General features: G+C 41.3%; 1 protein-coding gene and 1 pseudogene across 9 annotated transcripts in view; both read right to left on the reverse strand.

Annotated features, from left to right (window-relative positions):
* NCOA3 (nuclear receptor coactivator 3) overlaps positions 1–14,308 on the reverse strand; it is a 107,263-nt gene extending 92,955 nt beyond the window's left edge. For 5 of the 9 annotated variants that reach the window (XM_060185803.1, XM_060185842.1, XM_060185832.1 and 2 more), the window contains exon 1: positions 14,151–14,308. The gene's annotated coding sequence lies outside the window, so the exon portion shown is untranslated. The remainder of the gene's footprint in view (positions 1–14,150) is intronic. The other 4 variants (XM_060185784.1, XM_060185813.1, XM_060185792.1 and 1 more) reach the window with 3 other exon arrangements.
* On the reverse strand, positions 7,722–9,570 carry LOC132541839 (large ribosomal subunit protein uL24-like; annotated as a pseudogene).
* Positions 14,309–20,248: the final 5,940 nt, after the last annotated feature.

The following is a 20,248-nucleotide window of genomic DNA, read 5'->3' on the forward strand; positions in this document are numbered from 1 at the left end:
GTAATGAAGAATGGGTAAAAATAAGTCACATCAAAACCATCTGTAATGACTGTTCTGCCTTTTAAAAACACTAGGTACAAGCTGGCCAGGTGGTAGTGCAGCAGATTAAGCGCACATGGCGCAAAGCGCAAGGACCAGCATAAGGATTCCAGTTTGAGCCCCAGGTTTTCCACCTGCAAGGGGGTTGCTTCACAGGCAGTGAAGCAGGTCTGCAGGTGTCTGTGTTTTTCTCCCCCTCTGTCTTCCCCTCCTCTCGATTTCTCTCTGTTCTACCCAACAACAGCAGCAGCAATGGCAACAATAACAACAACAAGGGCAACAAAATGGAGAAAATGGCCTCCAGCAGCAGTGGATTCATAGTGTAGACACCAAGCCCAAGTGATAACCCTGGAGGCAAAAAAAAAAAAAACACATACAGAAAGCTCTCAAATCCATTTGTTAAATAAGAGGGTAGGAGCACACTGTGCTCCCATTTGTCAATTAAAAATAAGGAGGAAGAGAGATGAGAACACAGAAAAAAGAAAACCAAGAAACAGACATTTATAATCACAGATATAGAATATCATCCTAACAGCAGTAACCTTTGCAAGAGGTGGCTGTGAATATCAAAAAACCTAGGAAGTTGAGGCCTGCATTTAATATACATAGGCCTACCTTTTTAAAAAAATAATATTTATTTTGTTACCCTTGTTGTTTTATTGTTGTAGTTATTATTGTTGTTGTCGTTGTTGGATAGGACAGAGAGAAATGGAGAGAGGAGGGGAAGACAGAGAGGAGGAGAGAAAGATAGACACCTGCAGACCTGCTTCACCGCCTGTGAAGCGACTCCCCTGCAGGTGGGGAGCCGGGGTTCGAACCGGGATCCTTATGCCGGTCCTTGTGCTTTGCGCCACCTGCGCTTAACCCGCTGTGCTACAGCCCGACTCCCAAGGCCTACCTTTTTGTACTGTTTTGACACAATCATGTTAAGACCTTCTACTTGGTAAAGGAAAAAAAAAACAAACCACTGACTTAGCAGCCCAAGAAGTTACACTCCTGGGAGAGCATCCTATTTGTAAGCACAAAGTCTCAAATTCAATCCCACAAGCTCTTATGTGCCAAAGTAATAAATGCTCTGGTTCTCTTTCTGTTTCTCACTAATAATCTTTACAATTTTAAAAATAAAATACATCAATTTAGGTTTTTATTATAACTAAGCACTGCAGAATAAAACATGTGGGAAAGAAAAGATTAGAAGAACTAATTCCCTTTAGATTTATTTCATCTCCTCCATGAAGTTTTCCCCCAACAGCCCCAGTTAAAAATGACCTTTCTGGGGGTCGGGCTGTAGCGCAGCGGGTTAAGCGCATGTGACGCAAAGCGCCAAGGACCGGCGTAAGAATCCGGGTTGGAGCACCTGCTCTCCACCTGCAGGGGAGTCGCTTCACAGGCGGTGAAGCAGGTCTGCAGGTTTCTATCTTTCTCTCCCCCTCTCTCTCTGTCTTGCCCTCCTCTCTCCATTTCTCTCTGTCCTATCCAAAAACGAACAACATCAACAATGGCAATTATGATGACCACAGCAAAGCTACAACAAGGGCAACAAAAGGGGGAGAAAAAAAAATGGCCTCCAGGAGCGGTGGATTCATGGTGCAGGCACCGAGCCCAGCAATAACCCTGGAGGGGAAAAAAAAAAATGACCTTTCTTCCTCTGAACCACTTACTTGTGTTGCTGTAACTATGTTTTTTCAATTATACTTATTTAAACAACTTGTAGGACTATCCATCCATGGGGCAAAAGAGAAATATGAGTGTATCCTAAGACCTGGACATGACTTATCTGGGACAACTCTATGGGAAACAGGTCCCAAGCAAAGCCCTAGGGCCCTTAATTTCACCTTAATTTAGATGAAAAAGATCTGACTCTCAACTCTAGAAACACTATGCATTTGTGGGAACCTAAAATGAATATAACTGGGGAGAAAGGTGAAGCAGATTATAAAGGTTTATAAAGGAAATGGTGCCCACCTCAAAGAATAGACAGCTTGACTGGATCTGGACAGTTAAGACTTATATCAAGAATTAAGAACAATATTTTCAGTATGGTGGTCTGGAAATTTACTTAAATAAGATAGGGTCTGAGCCTGACTTTAATAACTCAACTAAATAGCAAGGAAAAAGGTATAGAAGAAAATTAGCATGAAAAAAGAGAGAAGGGAAAAAAATTAGCATGTCTGAAAGGGCAACAGAATTCTGAAAGATTAGTTTTCTTAAAAAGTAACTGTGTTACTTGAATATTTGATTAAGGAGTCTGAACTGTACTCTGCAGGTCTTTTAAATAAAAATATCAGATTGAAATATTTAATAAGATCAAGCTGGCAGAATTATTTAGAGGACTAGGAAAAGGGTAGAGATTAATTTGAAACTTATTACAAGATCCTGGAAATAAAAGTTCTGAACTAGTTTTGGGAATTAGAGTGAAATTACAATTAAGAAAACTATATCAAAAGGACTGAGGGGGGAGGGAATAGTTAATCCAATGCCATCATTCACTTAGCACTCACTGACTTTTCGGTGCTCTTGCTCATGATTTCCCAACAACAGGAGCCACATAAAAGTCATACATATTCTTCAAAGTTTTTCAACCATCCTAATCACCTTGTCAGTGGTAGGCCTTTCCCTCCGCTGAACTTTCCTGCTATCTGTACTAGCCACTGCCTTGTATTGAAGCGATGTGAGTACCTAATTGATTGTGAGCACTTAGAGGTCAAAGTCTTTTTAACTTTCACAGGGCCTTAAACAGTGAAAGCTTAATAAACACTGATTAAGTATGTATACATATGGAGGAGTGGGCAATAGCCAAATAGTAGCAAATTAAAAATGAGTGAAGCTGAGGTCTCATGAATGATCATAGAATGATGGGATGAACAGTTTTAAAAAGCCATATGTGGGAGTTACTTTGTTAAAAACTTTAGGGGAAGAGAAGGAAGATTGGACGTTACAGACCAAGTTCATAATTTCAGGTTCACCTATTTGGGATCCATACACTTAAGGCTTCTTCCCCCATTCTACATAAAGTTATCCACTTTGAAAGCAGTTTCTTGAACCTCATTTTACTCATGGCTAATAAAATTATTTTTAAAATGTAATACAGGAATTATCCTGTCTCCTTCCCTCCAGCCAAAGATTTTTAAAGAAGATACCACAAGCCCTCCAATTTGTTCTTTTTTTTTTTTCTCATTGGTGAATCTAGATTTTCCTAGCGAAAGTAAGTCAAATACTTGTTATGACAGTAATAGAACCAAATCCCTAGCTGGAATGTGTCATAAAACAATTGCCACATTAAGAAGAGGGGAAAAGGGAGTCCGGCGGTAGCACCAGGTTAAGCGCACATGATGCAAAGTGCAAGGATCAGCATAAGGTTCCCAATTCCAAGCCCTCAGCTCCCCACCTGCAGGGGAGTCGCTTCACAGGTAATGAAGCAGGTCTGCAGGTGTCTATCTTCCTCTCCCCCTCTCTGTCTTCCCCTCCTCTCTCCATTTCTCTCTGTCCTATCCAACGATGATGACAACATCAATAACAATAACAATAACTACAACAATAAAACAACAAAGGCAACAAAAGTGAATAAATAAATATTTTTTTAAAAGAACAGGGGAGAGGGGCGGGGGAGACAGCACAATGGTTATGCAAACAGAGTCTCATGCCTGAGGCTCCTAAGTCCCAGGTTCAATCCCCCACCCACCATAAGCCAGAGCTGAGCAGTGTTCTGGTGTTTCAGTGTGTGTGTGTGTGTATGTGCCTCTCTCTGCATCTCTCCCAAAAATAAAATTTAAAAAAAAAATTTTTTTTTTAATAAAATTTAAAAAAATTGTTGGGGGCAAGGAGGTGGCATACCTGGTTAAGTGCACACATCACAATGCACAAGGACCAGGGATCAAGCCCCTGGTCCCCACCTGCAGGGAGAAAACTTTACAAGTGGTGAAGCAAGGTGCAAGTGTCTCTGTTTCTTTCCCTCTCTATTTCCCCCTCCCTTCTCAATTTCTCTCTGTCTCTATCCAGTAATAAATAAATAAAATTAAATAAATAAAAATCGCAGGTAAAAGAGATGAGCTTAGATAGAGAAGAGGGTGTGTAGACCAAACAACTCAGTAAAAAGAATAGTGGGTAATCCTTAAAAACATTTTCAAAGTTACCAAATTTCAATCTGTAAACAAAATCCAACTGATATAACTACTCTAACCCAGTAACTTAATTCAGTAATCCATTTCACTGACAAGAGTTTTACCGAGAATTTTAAAAAAACGACTATTTTTAAGTTTTTTTTTAAATATATGTTTTATTTATTTTATTTTGTTTACCAGAGCACTGCTCAGCTCTAGCTTAAAGTGGAGCAGGGGGATTGAACCTGGGACTCTGGCATGAGAGTCTCTTTGCAGAGCCACTATACTATCTAACCCCATCCTTATCTTAAATTTTTTAAACATAAACTGGTTTTAATCTTCACACCATTATATAGTAGTCTACTTAGTGCCTGAACAACAAAGTGTGAATAAAAGGTCATTCTACATATTTATATGATGCTTTAAGATTAATTTTCTAATACAAGAACCTTGGGAGATCATATGATTCATCTCTTTGTTTCATTTATTTTATTTTAATAAGGGAGATAACAGAGAACTGCTCTGCTCTGATTATGGTGGTGCTGGGAATTGAACCTGGGACTTCAGGCACACCCTTTTATATATATTTTATTGTTTTTTAATTATATTTTTGTTTATTTATTATTGGACGAGACCGAGAAATTGAGAGGGGAGGAGGAGATAGAGAGAGAAAGAGACAGACACCTGCAGCCCTTCTTACCACTTGTGAAGCTTTCCCCCTGCAGGGGACCAAGTTCTTGCACACTGTAATGTGTGTGTGTGCTTAACTGTAATGTGTGTGGTGCTTAACACCACCACCTGCTCCCCTCCTTTATTTCATAAGTCAAAAATAGACCGAGATTAATGTGCACAACTTTCCATCCATACTTACAAATTATTCTCAACTCTTCTCTGATTAGTTCTCTTTTCAAAGTAACAAGCTAACAATTTATATCAGTAAAATAGCAAAAAGAAAGTATTTTCATGTGTACATTTTTACAACTGAAGTTGTTTTAAAAGCTGAGTATAGGATCACAACTCCTTTTTTTAAAACCGCTAACAATGAACTTTATGAAAGTGTCTATTTAGGATATTTAGATTATGATAATCCAACATTTCCTCTCAAAGTAAAAATAACTGGGTTTTAGATTTCACTTAAACAGAAGAGCAAAGAGCATTTACTCTAAAAGACTAGCCCAGTTTTTTTTTTTAAAGATCTTTTCTTCCCCCTCCCCATGCTTTTTCTTCTTTTGTACTGAAGTTCTCAAATGCATAAGATGGAGGAACAATACCACAATACAACTGCAGGCTTCCTGCCTACTAGTCAGTCATTATTCTTAAGACTTGAGAACTTTCAAAACACAGCCTGGGTTGCTTTGAAATTCCCTCTTTCAGCCTTTTCCCTCCTTCATGGAACTCTATTCAAAAGAATGACTTCAAAATTTCTTGCTGTACCCAATCAAAACTCTGAACAAGCTAAAAATGCTAGCCTCTTTAATATGAAGATAGGATATAGATGCTTAAAGCTTGGCAAATACTAATTTTAAAATACAGAATATGGGGGGGAGTCAAGGATAAATATAATATTTTCTCACATACATTAATCCTGTTTCTGAAAAAAAATCCGTATTTAAAAAGCCACATTATCATCACTTTAAAAAAAGGATAGACTTTACATGTTCAAAAACAGAGATTCTACATGTTCAAATAATAGAAAATGGCTACATTATTACTCCCTTAAAGAAAAGTTCACACTGTAACCAAATATATTCCTTTATTTAAAAAAGAAATCACAGACAGAAAAAATTAACAGCAGCAATCACCTGGGAGCCTGGGGGAATTTCTCATTTACTGTGGCCACAGTTTGATGGAGGCAATAATAAGTGTATTTGATTGTTTTGATAAACCAATGGAGACCAAGATGAAGTGGGTGGAGAGGATAAATCTGCCCAGTTCAACATGGGATATTTCCTTTTAAATGACAAAAGCATTAAAGATGAAGGCTAAACACAATGGTTCATGAATAACTTGTCAAATTGTTACAATAAATAAAATTTTTCAAACACTCTTAACTAAAATAAAAAAGGTTAATTCATTTTAAAATATATTCAATAAAGCTCATTCCAATACAACAAAATAATTTACCTAGTCCCCTGGAGTTTGTTATAATGGGATTTAACCTGTACACTCAACATTCGATTAACCATGAGGCTTATCCTAATTGAGGATTATGCTGACTTCTGCTATCCTTTCCCATCTATCTGTCTACCACTGAAATTCAGCTGCCATAGCGACCAAAAGCAAAACCCCAGGGAGCAGTAGATCATCCATGACTGCCTGATACTTAGGCCAATATATCCTTTACACATCATTATGTGGATGATCAAGAGTTAAATTTAGTAATCTAGTCAGCCTAGCATCCAAAGTGTGAATCAACCATCACCCACAGTCTGTAATTAAAAAAAATAAAACATTTCAAATACCATCATAGGAACAAGAGGCATAAAAGTCACACTTTTCTATCATCTATCAATAAAATATTTAACAAAAAAGGAAGAAAAAATAGAACATATATGCTCATGAGAGAGAGAGAGAGAGGTGGGGGGGGGGGGCAGGCTATGAAGCACCAGGATAAGTGCACACAGTACAAAATATAAGGACCCAGCAAGGATCCGGGTTTGATCCCTGGCTCCCCACCTGTAGGAAGAAACTTCAGCAGCAGCAAAGCGGGTCTGCAGGTGTCTGACTACCTTTCTCTCACCCTCTCTATCACCTCTTCCTCTCTCAATTTCTCTCTGTCCTATCCCATAAAATGGAAATGTATGCCAGGAGCAATGGATTCGTAGTGCAGGTACCCAGCCCTAGACATAACTCTGGAGATTTTAAAAGAAAAAAAAAAAAAAAAAAGAGGGGTTGAGCTGAGATAAAGCTCACTCAGTACAGCAAACACACCCCATGTCTGAGGCCTGGATACAAACCCCTGCACCACATAGAGCACTATGGATAATGGGGGTATTGCTGTAGTGTCTCTTCTCTGTCTCTCCCTCCCTACTCCTTCTTCTCCTCTTAGCCACTCCTTCTCTTTTTCCTCTCTTTCCCTTCCTCTCTCCCTGACAGAATGAATAAAAAATTGGTCCAAGGAGGTCAGTCACCCAGCAGTGGTATCATGCATACATAAGGCACTGGGTTAATTCCCCAGCACTGCATGAAAGAAAAGTAGAAAAGACCATTTGCTTTTCGGATATTCTTTGAAACAGATCAATTAAGTCAGTCTCCTTTCCCTCTAAGCCACAAAGTTTACTACACAGTTATTTAAATAAACTTTTATGACTGGTCTCCTATAAAATGACCTGGGTAGCACATCTAGCAAATGAGTCAAGCTGACAAAGTTGGGAACTGGCAGTACACAGTCTCAGAAGATTATCCAGTTTGTGGACAAATTTGTCGTCTACATACTGCAGGTCTTCCTTTCTACTCCTGCTGTGTATCTTCTGGCCATTTTCCTGTTCATTTAACACCTCTCCACCAGAAGGTAGGAAAGGGAAAGGCAATTAAATTCAAGCCAAATTCACCATTTGTTAGGAAACTGAAAATGATATTAAACTCTGTATAAATTACATCCTTAACTCAAAATGGGTCAACTTTATTTACTGAGCAAACATTAACAAGTGGACAGCAAAAAGTCTCATTATGACAGTGCCTTCCACTTCAATTGTGCTCTATTTTTGCAGTCCCTTCACCCATCCCCAAAATAGTCATAAAATGAAAGAAAACGCCTACATTTTTTCCCCCACTATAGGTGGACTATTTCAGATGGAAAGAGAGAGGCAGAGACAAAGACACCACAGCACCAAAGCACCCCCGGGGGGGCGGGGGTGGGCTCAAAGCTGGGTGGCACACAGCAAATAACTACAGCTCTACTGTATAACTCAGTCTCAGTACAATCACTAAGACTGGAAACTAGCTATGCTTCTGAGACTTACACAGTATCATAAATCAATAGCTGATCAGTATAACTTTATCCTTAAATCTGTTAAATTGTAAGGGGAAAAAGTTTACATTCCCAACATTGATTTTTTTTTTTTTAACACACATTTTCATGAGAATACAGATCACCACCACTCAATTCTAAAGTGGGCCGTGCTGGAGACTGTACCTGGGGCCTTAGGCATTCATGTCCTATGCTTCTCTAACACTGAACTCTCTCTTCTGCCCTAATTTTACTTACTTCCTTCTTTCTCTCTTTTTTCATATAGCAGTTTTTAATGACAGTTGCATATAAAATGATTTCATTCCTGCATCTTTTCAATGGTTTCTTCCTTACATTTGCCCTTTTCCTTTCCTACTTGGTGAGACTTGGCTTTGCATTCAAGAAGCTTCTTGTGGTCTTTGTCCAGTTTTATAGTCTAATGATAACCACCTTTCTGGGGTGAATGCCTCCATGGCCGGTTGTGCATTTGCCTTCTCTCGCCGCACTCTGTGCAGATGATGTATTCCTTCCTGTACACTTGGAGACTACTTTGCCACTCTACTGTCCTTTGTAGTGCCCTCAAACAACCTGGACATCATCATCCTTTCGTATGGGCATGGATCGAACTTTATACTTCTGTCTCAACTATTAGTAAAGAGAGAAAAGCAATCTTTCTGCAAATGGGGGAAGGTGCATTGAAATGCTTGTCAGAAGTCACCAAGGGACTGAACTTCATTTTGGTGGCTAGAGCTCCAGCGATGGCTGCAAAGGGGAAGAGCCCTTCCTTCCTTTCCTTATGTGGTGCTGGGACCTCCAGTAAAAGTACCCTAACCTCTCAGCAGTCTTCCCTGGAGCCATTTGTTCTACTCTTCTGGGTTTTTTGTTTGTTATTTTTTGTTTTTTCAGAGGAAGACAGAGAAGAGGCACCAAAGCACCAGCTCTGATCCATGGAACTCCCCCACACATAACCAGTGGCATCCACAATGCTCCCATGTTATGCTGGGCTCAAATCCTGAGCCTTACACTTGGTCAGGTGGACCCCACTGGTTGAGCAATCTCCCAACCCCTCCAATATTAACATTCTGATTAACAACTCAGTAATACCAAGTGGGATATTATGCACTCTGGAATACAGTAAATGCAAACCAAACTGGAACAGATACCCCACGAACTAATCTATGAGAAACTATAGTAACTGCAATTACTACTCTTACTTTTCCAGTCCTGGGTAGATTAATAGAGTAACAATTGTACTAAATTGTGGTTTCCCTTAGCAGGGCAGACAAACATCCACTGCAAGCTAAATTTGTGCCAAACTTGCAACAAATTACAAGTTTTCAAAAGTAGTCTAAATCCTCTGACAATCACTTGAAATTATACAGTCTAAAAAAAAAAATGCACAAAGAAACCCAAAAGCCATTTTAATTTAGCACCCAGGCAAGGGATAGGAAGGAAAAAAGTAATTTGGGGTTTTATTTCTGATTTTCATTTGTTTGCTTGTTTTTTGCCACCAGGTTTTTGCCACTGAGATTTGGTGCCTGAATAACTTCACTATCCCCACCGGCTTGTTTTTTAACAGAGGGTGAGAGGCAGAGCGAAAAGGAAAGATAGCTGCAGCACTGCTCCAGCACTCATAAAGCACCGCCCACCCAAGATGGGGACAGGAGCTGGAGCGCTGACGTTCACACATTGCTAAAGGAATACACCGGGGGCTAGATCGTGGCACATCTGGTTGGGTACATATGCTACAATGCGCAAGGACCTGGGTTCAAGCCCAAGCCCCTAGTCGCCACCCGCAGGGGGAAAGCTTTGCAAGTGGTGAAGCAGTGTTGCAGATGTCTGTCTCTCTCCCTTCTCTACAACTCCCTTCCCTCTCGATTTTTGGTTGTCTCTATCCAATAAATAAATAAAGATAATTTTTTTGTCCCCCCACCCCGCCCCCAAACCCCCAAAACCCCATAAAGATAATTTTTTTAAAAAAGTAAAGGAATACACTGTACTGGGTGGCCCACCACCTGGCCACTGTTTTTTTACTCTCACTCCACTACCTAAAATATTTTCAGTTATCTTTTAAAAGTTTTCTCAAAAACACAGTAATCCACAGTTAAAAGGAACTGTTCTAGAGCCACACGAATGTAGGAACCAAGTCATCATGCTCAAAGACCCAGGTTCCAGTCTCTGTTCACTACCTATGTGGGGGAGGAAGCAGGGGCTATGAGCTGTGAAGCAGATCTGAAGGTGTCTCCTCCAATCTCCCCCTCCCTTCTCAATTTCTTTTTGTGCTACCTAATAAAAAAACCATAAAGAGGAGGATGGCAAAAAAAAAAAAAAAAAGGAAACTTGGCTGCCAGAAATAGTGGATTTACAGTGTTGGTACCAAGTCCCCAGCAATAACACCAGTGGCAAAAAAAATAAATACAATCATAGTAATGCACAAAAAAACTGAAATATGGACCTAGTGGAGGCCCACCTGGTTGAGTATACATGTTACAATGCACAAGGACGCAGGTTCAAGACTCCAGTCCCCACCTGCAGGGGGAGAGCTTAGGTCTACAGGTGTCTTATCTTTTTTTTAATATTTTTTATTTATTTTCATTATCTTTTATTTATTGGATAGAGACAGCCAGAAATCTATAGAGAAGGAAGAGACAGGGAGAGAGACAGAGAGACACCTGCAGCACCGCTTCACCACTTGTGAAGCTTTCCCCCTGGAGGTGGGGCCCAGGGACTCAAACCTGGGTCCTTGTGCATTGTAATATGTATGTTCAACCAGGTGTGCTACTACCCAGCCCTAGTATCTTTCTCTCTATCTCCCTATTCCCTATAACTTTCTCTCTGTCTCTACCCAGTAAACAATTAGTAAATAAAATATTTTACAAAACTAAAATATTTCTAAGTTTTTTATTATGTCAGAGACACAGTAAAGAAATTGCTTTCAAAAAGCCATTCAAGAAAGCATTAGTAAGTAAACATTTCAAGAATGACTTTATTTACAAGGCTCCTAGAAAAAGAGTCCAAGATCCAAAAGTTACAATCAGTCTTTATTGGATGAATTACAACTTATTTGCTTGGGAAATGAGGGTAAGTTATAGGGGGGAAAAAAATTAACTTGTCTATCACGAGATAGAGTAGAAGTGGGGAGGAGGGAGGAGGAAATAAGACCAAAGCACTGCTCAGCTCTAGCATAAAGTGGTGCTGAAGACTTGAAGCCATGGTCTCTGCAGCCTTGAGCACACATTGCTGCTCTCAAACAGAGGAGTTTTGGAACCAGGCAGTGGTACATCTGATCAGGTGCACACTTTACCATGTGCATGGACCTGGGCTCAAGCATATGGTCCCCACCTGTGGTGGGGGGGTAGGGGGCGGGGGCTTTGTGAGCTGTAAAAACGCTGCAGGTGTCTTTTCCCTCTCAATTTCTGTAAAAAAAAAAAAAGAGAGAGAGAGAGAGAGAAAGGAAGGAAGGAAGAAAGAAAGAAAATCTTCCAGTCCCAAAAATAACTTATACCAGGGGAAAATAGCACACTGTTCCCACTTTCCAAATACAGTAAAATTATTTAACATCATCCTATTGTCCTAGACTCTTAAAAATCACTGATTTTTAAAGTAAATTGTTAAATTTAAAATAACCATTCTAAATAACTCAAAATAGACATCCCATTAATTATGCTAGGTCTGGTTGCTTTTGCTTCTGAGGTGTTTTGCTTTGGTTTTTGCATTTTCAAAGTCTTCAGCTACGGAATTTATGGCAAAAGCAATTCCCATTAAATGCTCTAGAAGCGTTATAGCTTGCCATTTAATCCATAGTCCGAATGTCCAAAATGTTCTCTAACGCCAGAACTTGCACATGCATCTTTTTTAACGGTGATTGAACAATTAAGTCGTTTCTATCAATACATAAAATACCCCTATAATTTAAGATCACAGGCAATCTAGATTACTGCTCATTTAAATGCAGAACCTGAAGCAACCTCCAGTGACAGCAGCTATAGTGTTCAATATCATTTTACATGTACAGAGGCTTCATTTTACATACAATGAACCTTGGCAGGGTTCTGTATCCTAAAGCCTCCCAGATTATTAGTAGGGAAATATTAAGTAAGTCAAAATAATAAGCATTAAGTTCAGAAGAGCTTTTCGAATAGCTATCAATATTTCTCAGACAATAAAACTAAAGCAGTATTCCCAGCACATTGTCTCTTTCTTCTGTGCATTTTTGTTCTCCTGCATTTGGTTATCCAAAAAGGGTGTGCTTCAAATGAAAATTTTTAAAAATTCTTAAAATAATTCCCCAAACCAAGGATACTCTAGAAACCTAGTAACTAGTCTTTTTTTTTTTTTTTTGGGGGGGGTGTACTGGAGGGTTTAGTGTAGGAGACTCGTTTCAGGATTTTTTTTGTAGCTTTCCAGTTGAGCATCTTATCTAACATAACCTACTCTTAAATAAACAAGTCATTTAATTTTATTTTCAAGAACAAACAGTTCAGGAACTTAAAAGAGATTTCCGGTTAACATTTTAGTTCAAGCTACATTTGCTAAAGACCTATTTTTTTTTGTTGTTTGATTTTTTTTTTGGGGGGGGGGGTTGTTCCTGATTTCCACCTCCAACCTCCCCCCACCCAAGCCTCCCCTTAAACAACCTGCTACAACAAAATACTGAAGCTTCCGTGCAGCCAGGGACCTGTTAGGTAGATCTCAAGACCGGCCTCTGGATCTCGGAGATGCAGCAACCTTCTTATTCTCTGCTACCACTACCACTCTCACTCATCATGTTCAATTCCATTTCAAACCACTGCAGCAGCACAGCTGGTCCTCCTCGCCTTCCTGTTTCTTGACGGCACAGACTTAATAACAAAAACAGGTTGGCTTTTAAGCGCTGCTGCTCGATGCTGCAAAAAGGAAGGCTTCACACCGGGGAGAAGGGGGGGAAAGTTTTCCACCAGCTTCTCCTGGACCTTCGCTGTCACTCCATGAGGGAATCCCGAGCTCCCCGCCAGTGAGGTTTGGGGACGCCGCTCTCGTCGTCTCCACCTCGCAACTGCTCTTTGGGTGAACTTCTCCTGCACCCTGGGGTGCCCTTCCGACGGCCCAAGCAGCAACCAAACCCTCCCCAAGACTCACGGATGGTTTCTTTAGCTCAGGCGGGTGTTGCCAAGACAGTTCGTTTAAATCCTCGCAAACTGAATCAAAGATTCGGGAGGGGAAAAAAAAAAAAGGAGGGAGAGAGGAAGGTGGGTATGGATGATGATGATGATGATGAAGAAGATGATGATGAAGACAGCCAAACCCCAAAGACAACCCACCAACTTCCCACTTGCCATTCCCCAGGCTTCACAAGCCCGAGATGGTAGGTAGCAAGATGCCTTTCTTCTTTGCTTTTCTTTTTCTTTTACATTTTTTTTCTTTCTGAGAAAACTGCTGAGACCCTACCCTTGCCCGAAATGGAAATTTCGCGGATAATTTAGCTTCCAGTATTTTTAAATGCCCAAGTGCGGAGAGAAACGCAGGGACAGGGGAAAAAAAAAAAAAAAAAAAAAACATCCAACCGGGTTCTGACTCGGAAGCAAGCTGGGGTGTGTGTGCGCCCCCCCCCCACCCCGCGCCCCCTAATTCTTCCGATTAACCGCGAAGCCGAGGGCAGCGGGACGAAGGGGGCGCGGGGAGCTTTCAAAAGCAGCGCCCCCCGTCCCCCAAAGACTAGGGGAGACAGAACTTTAGAAACAGGAGGGGAAAGTGGGCCCCCCGAACGAAGTGCCCCCCCAAACTCCTCGAGGTGAACCCTCCCAGCCGGGGACCCCCGAGTCAGCGACCGCCTAGCTTCGACCCCCCTCCTCCAGCTGCGTTCCCGTGCCCCCGGCCCCGGGGAAGCGGCACGGCCCCGACACCCCGAAACTATATCAGTGCACCCCCACACACACACCGCTCGGCGCGCCCCTCAGCGCCTCCGCGGAGCTGAAGCTGCCGGGCTCGCGGCAGCCCCGGGGAACTCGCCCTCCGTCCTCCGCCTCGCACGCCGCGCACTTCACCCTCTCCACCGCCGCCACTCCTCCTTTATCTCCACTCACCGCCCGCCGCCATTTTCCTCGCAGCTCAGCTTTAAATCGGAAACTCGCCGCTCAGCCCGCACCAGCCGCCGCAGCCACCGACTCAGCCGCCGCGGCCGCCGCCGTCGTTGTGCAGGAGCTGAGGCGGCAGCGGCTGGAGCTTCGGCGCTGGGGGCGCCGGGATATGTAGTCCCGCGGCCACGCCCAGCACTACCGGTCCCAGGGGGCCTTGCGCGTCCCGGGAGATGGAATCCCAGGCGGCGCCGGGCTTCCGCGGCGCGAGGGCGTGGCGTGGCGTGGCAGTGTGGGAGCTCTGGGTCCAGTTCCTTCCCTTGCCACCTAGGAGCGGCTATGGTTTTGGCACCGTGCTCTTCGTTTTTTTCATGCTTGCCTCCGTCTTGTCATATTTATGGAGTATTTATTGTATGTCAATCCCAGATCCTGGAAACAAGCATCCTTTAGGGACCACTATTATCCTCTTTGTTAACCTGAACCGACTAGGCACAAGGTCAGAAGGTCAGAAACTACGAGATTGCTTTGTAGATGCTAAAGGACATCACTGGGTGAAAGATTACTGGGCAATAGTTTATTCATAAAATATTCAGCCCCCAAGTATCAGCCCACGGAGTTCTTAGCATTGACAACCCAGAAGAGCTTTGATTTACAAAGAAGAGTTTCTGGCAGACACTAAGATCTTTACCAAGTTATTGAATTTAGTACCAGTAACAATGTGTCAAGCTACAAATTATGTGTTGCGAAGAGAAAGCATGATACCACCTCTGTAGTGTTCTTGTCCGCCCACCCCTCAAATAGCTAACCTGAACCTTAACTACTAAAGCACAAAAGCAGAATGTAATACATGTCACAAAACTCCTTGTCTATGAACACATCAAAGCATGAAAAAGGTAGGACCCAAATGCTCTAAGTGAGCCTTGACTGGAATCGGTTTGTTTTGTTGTTGTTTGTTTTTAGGGTTTCTTCTTTTCTTTCTTTTATTAGATAGGACAGAGGAAAATTGACAGGGAAGGGGAGGGAGAGAGGGAGAGAAAGATAGACGCTTGCAACACTGCTTCCCATGAAGCTTCCCCACTGCAGGTGGGGACCAGAGGTTTGAATCTGATTCCTTGAGCATGATAATAAATGCATTCAACCTAGTACACCACCATAGGCCCCAGGACTGGCTTTACAAGACTATTGTTCAAGATTTCAATTTATAATGTATAAAGGTCCTTTGGGGGAGGTTTTTTTTTTTTTTTTCCAGTTTTTATTTGTGATTAACAGTGGATTACAAGTAGTTTGTGGGGGGGGTAGATAGCATAATGGTTATGCAAAGAGCCTCTCATGCCTGAGGCTCTAAAGTCCCAGGTTCAATCCCCTGCACCACCATAAACCAGAGCTGGGCAGTGCTCTGGCAAAAGAGAGAGAGAGAGAATAACAAGTAGTTTGTAAGATTACAGTGTATAGTTCTATACCACAACCACCACCAAAGTTCTGTGTCCCAACACTAGGGCAGGGGTAGTAGTAACATCTCTATATTTATAGGGTAATATTGAATCAGTATTGTGGCTTGTGAGGTAACACAATGGATAAAGCACTGTACTTTCAAGTATTACATTTAATTCAGTTCCCAGTATTGAATATGCCACAGTAGTGTTATGGTTCTCTCTCACTAATAAATAAATAAAATATTGAATCAGTATTAAATGTCTTGAGTGGGAAAAATAATAACATAGATAACCACCTGAATTATTTCTTTCTCACAATTTATCCTGCTTCTTTTTGCCCTTTTCCCCTGGAATCAATTCTCAACATAGAAGCCTGAGGGATCAAGTCACTTTATGTCCTTTGTCCTCCAAAATCTGTGCAGTAATCTAAAAAGCCCCACAGCCTGTATCTCCCTCTTTTTCTTGCCTCACTTCTTATCCACTCAAATGTACAGCAAATACACTTGGGTTCCTTAGAGTCCTTCAACTTACCTAGCACATGCAGTCTCAGAGACCTTTCACTTTCCTCTAACTAGCTTATTTTTAACAGAGAATCTGAACAGCTCACTTTCTCATCTCCCTCATAGCCACTGTCATTATCCAGACTCATTTCCTCAGTGAGAACTTATTCCCACACAATCCGATCCCAGTTTCCCTGCTTTGTGGCTCTTCTAAACACTTTTTTTAATCATTTGGAAATACCACATACTTTTGTTTATGTATGGGATTTACTTCTGAGTTTAAAGATTTATTTATTAATGAGAGAGAGAGGGAGAGAGAGAGAGAGAGCATCACGAAAACATTCTTGATGCCAGGGATCAAACTCAGGAACTCATGCTTTTAACTTCAATTCTCTAGCCATGGCACCACCTCCCAGATTTCTATCTCTCTTTCTCACTGGAACAAAAGTTGCATGAAGGTAGGACTTTTATCTCTTGTCCTCTGTCATATTCTCAGGACAAACCATAGAGGTTAGTGATAGTGTGTGCTCAGTCAATATGTGCTGCATGGATGAATTCACACCCTCATCAGACACCAGATAAAAAATACAATGTTAGAGATTGAGAATCCAATGCAATAGTTAGACCTTAAATGATCTGTTACCTGAACAGCTGTGACTGGGCCCCCAGGGGTTCTCTTTGCTTCTCCCATCAATCATCCTATAAGCCACTCCCACACACAATAGACAGAGATCTTTGCAAAAGAAAAAAAATACATTAAATCATGTCACTTCTAACTTGAATGTGTTCCAGTAGCATCCCATTGCATCTGGGATAAAACCCTGGACCTAATTGACTGGGTTTTTGCTTCCTCCTGTGATCTTAAGTTGCATATCTCTCCGTTTCTTATCCCATGCCAGACTTTAACATCCCTGATGTTTCCTGAACATACCAAGCATACTCCTGTCACAGTGCCTATTATTTGCTCTTCCCTTTACTGTCTGGAACTTTCTTTCTTGACTTGCACTTTATTGTCTTTCAGATCTCTGGTAAAATGTCTTCTCCTTGCATAGATCTTTCTTTTAATTTATTTATTTAATAGGTTAGCTTTTCTAAAATGTTATGCACACACACCATACACACAGGATCATGCCACCTTGCTTTTTTTTTTCTTCATAATGACCAACACTGTCCATTTCTGTCTCTAGACTATAAACTCCTAGAGAAGGGTATGTAATTTGTTTTGGTTACTACAGCACCTAGATTAGTGTCTGATCTATAGAAGACCTTAATAAATATTTGCAAGAAGAAAAGGAAGAAGAAGTAATGGAAGGAGAAAAGGAGGTTAAAAAGAATGAAAAAGCAAAGTCAAGAGATAATAAAGTTAATCTGTTAATTCATATATATATATATATATATACACTAAATACATATGCATGCTATTTAATCACATATATACATATACATGCATATATATGAGTCCCCAAGGACAGACTTCTAACTCAAGGGGTGTCAGAAAAGGCTTCCAGGAAGAAATAACTTCCTTACTAACTTTGGCAGGGTTTTGATGGAATTTATACATGAGTGACATCTGTTAAGTACCACTCTACACTTAAAATCTAAGCCAAGTGAGTGCCTTACTCTATTAAATTGTCTATAAAAAATGCCTGCCCTCTGTCTTTCCTACCTGTTTGCACATGCCACTGCTCCATCCAGAGTAGAATGTATTTCCTGGTCTTGAATTGGAGTTGCTTTGCAACTGACTAGTGGAAATGAAGCAAGTTGTGTGGTAGGAATTTTAAACCTATACTGCAAAATGATGCTTCTCTCCACTTCTTTCTCTTAGAACCCAACGGTCATGCTAACTTGAAAGGTCAAGTTTCCCTCACCATAACGTAACGACAGTAGGGATAGCCCCAGTCTCAAAGGGAGACTGGGGGTATCCTGCCCTGCCACAGGAAGACTGGTCCTGAAATGAGTATAGCCACAATGTTCCCAGATGTGACCATGAGCTAAGAGCTCAGACCAATAGGGGCTCAGAAGTTACACAGGCTCTGGTGCTATATATATATATCCTGGGTCAGGTGGATGGCGAAAATTTGTCAATTGTATCCACAGAATTTTTTTTCAAGAATGGGAGTTACTCACTGCCCTAATCCAACTTTCTAGCCCTTTTCATTACTCTGACACCATTTTCTCAGACAACATTCTTTTTTTAAGTTTATATATTTTTATTTATCAAATGGAAATATTGACAAGACCATAGGATAAGAGGGGTACACTTCCATAAAATGCTCACTCCCAGAGCTCTGTATCCCATCCCCTTCTTTGATAGCTTCCCTATTCTTTATCCCTTTGGGAGTATGGACCCCAGGACCATTATGGGGTGCAGAAGGTAGAAGTTCTGGCTTCTGTAATTGCTTCCCCACTAAACATGGGCATACTCGATCCATACTCCCAGCCTATCAGATAATATTCTTATCCAACTTCAGGCTAGCTATCAAACTCAAGCAAAACTATCATAACTGTGTGCCCTCAGGAACACACCTAAGATGGACTTAGCTTTCTTCTACCCTAAGGTTCCTAATCTCATTTGCTCTGTTCCTACTTTTTGGTTCCTATTCATTAACCATTGTATCTCAGCTTCTGTCCTGCCACCTTCTAGACACCAATTTGCAGATGCATCCTGAATTCTTTTGGCAGATGATCTCACCAGTGTGTCCTGGAACCTTGCTTCTTCAGAGCTCTGGTCCACTGGGGAAAGATAGAAACAGGCTGGGGGTATGGATCAACCTGCCAACACCCACCCAGCAGAGAAGCTATTATAGAAGCCAGAACTCTTACCTTCTGCACCCCCAAAACAACCTTGATCCATACTCCCAGAAGAGGAGAAGTAACAGGAGGAAGATAAAAGGGCTCTGAACTCCAGCTTCATCAGCACCCAGAGGGAAAGGGGGGAAAGGAGAGGGACATGTGGAGGTAGTAATGTTGTCTTGAGTGACTTGGAAGGGAAGAGAAGGTTGGATCAGGAAGAAAAATGGGGCAATTATTTATAAATGTAGGTAGAGAGTTATAGAGACAATGGCTGGCCCATATGGTGGCTTGCAGTGGGCCACTATACGACTGAAGATTCAGAACCCTGGTGGTGGGAATGGAATGAACTTATACCCCTGATGACATGTAATTTTGTAAATCAATATTAAATCACTAATAAAATTTTTTAAAAAGAAAAGAAACAGGCTGGGGGTATGAATCGAGCTGCCACTGTCCATGTCCAGTAAAGAAGCAATTACAGAAGCCAGACCTCCCACCATCTGTGCCTCAAACAGAATTTTGGTCCATACTCTCAGAGAAGGAGAAAGAATAGGGAAGCTTCCAATGGAGGGGATGGGACACGGAACTCTGGTGGTGGGAAATGTATGGAATTATATCCTTGTTAGCTTACCATCTTGTTAATCATTATTGAATCACTAATAAAAAATTTTAATTATACAAATAAAAAATAAAATAAAATGAATCTTTAAAAAGAAAAACAAAGAAAGTTCAAGCTGGGGAGTCGGGCGGTAGCGCAGCGGGTTAAGTGCACGTGGCACAAAGTGCAAGGACCAACTTAAGGATCCCGGTTCGAGCCCCTGGCTCCCCACCTGCAAGGGAGTTGCTTCACAGGCGGTGAAGCAGGTCTGCAGGTGTCTGTCTTTCTCTCCCCCTCTCTGTCTTCCCCTCCTCTTTCCATTTCTCTCTGTCTTATCCAACAACGACTAGAACAATAAAATAATAAGGGCAACAAAAGGGAATAAATAAATATAAAAATATTAAAAAAAAAAAAAGAAAGAAAGTTCAAGCTGCAAAGAGAGGCCACTGAAGAAAAGTTGAGACACTCCAGTTGACAGCCCTAGTTAAGATCAAGAGTAAGAAGCAACTGCCAGCCACATGAGTCAATCTTCTTGCTGTGTCCTGACCTCTATTCACTGTAGGCCTCAGGTGACTACAGCCCCCACTAGCAAGATCCTGAACAGAAGAAACAACTTCTGAGGTCCATTATTATCCTGTGATATTACCAGCAATAATAAAATGGTTTTTCTGTGAAACATTTGATCTTAGTATTTTTTAATATATTTTTTGTTTACTGCAATGACAAAGAGACAGAGAAATAGGCACAGACAGGGAGAAAGATCAGAGTACTATTCATCTCTGG

The sequence above is a fragment of the Erinaceus europaeus genome, chromosome 1 (assembly GCF_950295315.1).
Source record: "Erinaceus europaeus chromosome 1, mEriEur2.1, whole genome shotgun sequence".
Taxonomy (NCBI): Eukaryota; Metazoa; Chordata; class Mammalia; order Eulipotyphla; family Erinaceidae; genus Erinaceus; species Erinaceus europaeus.